At 28.9% G+C, this 3,528-nt stretch overlaps 1 long non-coding RNA gene across 1 annotated transcript; it reads right to left on the reverse strand.

The window, feature by feature from the left end:
- Nucleotides 1-610: 610 nt before the first annotated feature.
- On the reverse strand, nt 611-3,280 carry LOC149516773 (uncharacterized). Its single transcript, XR_016345386.1, has 2 exons — nt 2,731-3,280; nt 611-1,174 (listed from the first exon to the last, which is right to left on the reverse strand). It is a non-coding gene; the product is annotated as an uncharacterized LOC149516773 (long non-coding RNA).
- Nucleotides 3,281-3,528: the final 248 nt, after the last annotated feature.

Raw genomic sequence — 3,528 nt, forward strand, 5'->3', positions numbered from 1 at the left:
TAGAGCAAAGTTAATTTAAAAACAACTAATGACAATTAGTTTAATGATTATCATTTTATTTTAAAGCATTTAATTATCTTCAAATATTAAAGTTTCTTGATTATCTTAAAGATCAAATAATTAATGATTAAGGTTGAACAAGTTTGTAAATTTAGCTATTGTTTTTTTTTAGATAAGTTGTAATTTTATTACCTAAAAATAATTATTTATTGTTATCAATATATAACTTATATAATTTTATCTATCACTCTAATTTCTATACAAATATATCCCTTCTTAAATTTTATTTAGCTATTATTTTCTAAATCTTCCCCTTTAGCTTTTTTCCCCCAAAGAGATGCATGTACAATTTCAAATAAATGTTTAAATTTTAAGTTCATATATTTTATCGTTACAATTATGAAATTGCTTGCTTATAAACACGGTACAAGGTGCCAAATAACCCTAATTCCATAATTAAGAATTATTTACTTGTCGGCAGTATGAACATTAATCTATAGTTAATAGTAAGAAAAAGTAGTTTTAGGTTTAGAATGTTGCCTTGGTGCATTTGATAACTGTTTGAATGTTACCAAACTTTTTGACAATATCGAAATGAGATAGGAATGTCTACTTGTTAACTTGTAAACAACGCTAAAAGGAAAAAGTAGAGAGATTTTCCATATTGGGGGATTTTACAGGCTGGGTTTGCCTTTGCCGATGGCCTAATCCAATGCTAGTCGACTAGAGATAGGCAACAAAATTTTCATTTTAATGCACTTTATCTATAATTTATCCTACTTCTAAAATTAGCAATCGACCACATGCTTTGATCCAACACTTCACATTTTTCTTGGACCTAGCCTTGACATTGGTAAAGAGGATAAAAAAAGTAAAAGATGGAAAACTTATAAATCTAAAGGTTAAGTTAAAAAATTAAAAAGTGTTTATAAATTTTAACAATTAAATTAACAAATTTTCTATATTCATTGCTTTCCACCTGGGTCTAAAACTCTTAATAATGCCTCCATTCAAGCCTCACGCAGACAAAAGACGAAAATTTTGGGCTCCTCTCAAGCCTAGTCCCATATAAGAGACAATCTTGGACCTGTCAGCTCGGATCATTAATTAATCCATGAATGCAACCAAGGAGAATTGGTTGCAGACTTCCAGTTGAGGATGATGCACATTCTGCCTGCGAAATGAAGAAAAAACAAGTCGAGAGTATGTTTCAATTTCAAGAAACTCAATGTTCAGACTTGTAGCAATAAACACGTCCTTTAACAGCTTGAAATTCTGCCATATTGTTAGTGGATTTAACAAAATTAAAAGAAAAGGCGGAAATGAAAATCACCATTATATCCACGAAAGATGCCAGCGCAACCGGGATTGCCCAAAGAGGCACCATTCGTGTTTAGCTGAATCCAGGGGGTATTATTAGGGGGCCAACCATTTGATATTGGTTTTTTTATATTGACAGATTTCTTTTCTTTAATTTGTTTGACATGGATATTCTACTTTCGTGAAATTTGAACTTAATACGTGATTAAGATGGTTGTCTTATACAAATTGGCCAGTAATAGTATCTTATTTCCATAATTTCTCTTTTTAATTAATTATGTGAGAAGAATCACTAAACTTCTTTCTCATTCTCTATATGTGTAGGACTTATAAATTGTAAAAATTGCACTTGTAAATAGTGATTAAAATTATGTTGAAAAATAATTTAAGGGAGTCGGATCCCATCTTCTTGCACCAGATATGGATCTAGAATTTTCATTAAATGGAGGCAAATATAGTATAAAAATTTACTTATAAAGCTAATTTATTCTTTCAAAGAAAGTTTATTTTAGTTCTCATAAAAATGTAGTTGAAGAGGGTAAAAGGAGCTATGAATAGTATATTAGCTATGAATAGTATATTATGATTTCGGTATTTTTGAAAGATGTCTTTTATTTTGTATAAAGTTTTTTGATTACCATCAAATGATTAATTTAATTGGTTAAGATTCGTCTTTATTAAAAAGAGATTTTGAATTTGAATTTCGGTAGTCGCTTGTTAAAGTTATATCAAATACATGACTTATAATAATCTATCTTAAACTAATAAATACGATACATCTTATCATAATTTAAAAAATTAAATAATTTATCTATCTCGAATTTTTCTTAAAATTTTTTTATTTAAATAAATATCATTATTTCATGAATAACAAATAAAGATCCAAAATTTTTGAAAACCGTTATTTATATATGTCTGTTAAATAAAAAAAGTTTTTTATTTAAATAGATATCATTATTTCATGAATAACAAATAGAGATCCAAAGTTTTTGAAAACCGTTATTTATATATGTATGTTAAATTTTTTTAATCTATAAGTGGCTCCTTCAAAAAATTTATATCTATATAAAAAAGTAATATTCAAATTGTCGTGTTTATGATACTGCTCATATAGTCTCTCGATTTTATGTCATTTGCCATTTTTCATTGGCAGTCTAATAAGTTTTATTTATTATTTTATTAATGATGGGGTAAAGTTAAAAAATGAAGACAGAAGCTTTGACAAGTATATGGAGGGAAGATGGAAAAACAAAGAAGCAAAGAAAGAGAAAGGTACAAGGGAGGTCAGGCCAAAGCGCTTCCTTCATCATTCGCTGTTCGCTATGGATGGATGGCCAAATTCGTTGGTTTTTAAAAGTTGGGGGAATTAACCAAAATGTAAAAAGTAAAGGGAGTGAAGAAAAAACGTACCCAGATCAAACGGAGGGTGTCAATGGGATCAGAGATGAGATTGATGGAGTAGACGTTGTAGGCAACCAAAATCCAACACAAAATCTAACAGTCAAGAGTAATCCACAGCAAACATGGGTCAAAACTATGGAAGATAATATTCTTGAATGGGAACTCTTTTCCTCCTCTTTCGTTATTTTGTTTTGTTGCATTCCTTTTCTCATTTTTGTCTAATTGGAAGCAAAACCAAACTTTGATACTTGGGCTTGCGATGGACCGCGCTTTGGATGCGCCCAACTTAATTGAATTTTTTATTTTTGAGGAATTCGAAATTCTATTTTAAGAAAATGAAACAAAATCAGAAAGAAGAGAAGTCATTAATTGACGGCAACACAGCGAAATTGCATTAGGGAGAGACTTATAGATAGTTTTAGGAAAGGTGGAAGAAAAAAGTTGAAAAATAAAGAAGAAGACGACAAGGTTGGGGTGTAAAAAAGTGAAAAAAAAAAAAAAAAGAAATGGAATGCTTGGTGGACTACTCTATTAGACAGGAAATTCTATTTACATCTCATATCAGTATATACATCCTAAATTTAAAACTTAATTTTCTATTTTTACAAATAATCCCCTTTCTTCATTTTTTATTTTCTATTCATATCATTTCTCTATTTTTTTTTCTTCATTTTTTGAAATCAAGATTTTTAGAAATGAATATTCGAAAAGTTTTGAGACTTCTTTGAAATAAATATCCGAGAAACTTTAAGAATTTTTGGATATCTAATTTTTAGAAGCCTTAAAACTTCTCAGATATTTATTTTG

Source organism: Durio zibethinus, chromosome 9 (assembly GCF_047325235.1).
Source record: "Durio zibethinus cultivar Kanyao isolate XHJ-2024 chromosome 9, ASM4732523v1, whole genome shotgun sequence".
NCBI lineage: Eukaryota > Viridiplantae > Streptophyta > Magnoliopsida > Malvales > Malvaceae > Durio > Durio zibethinus.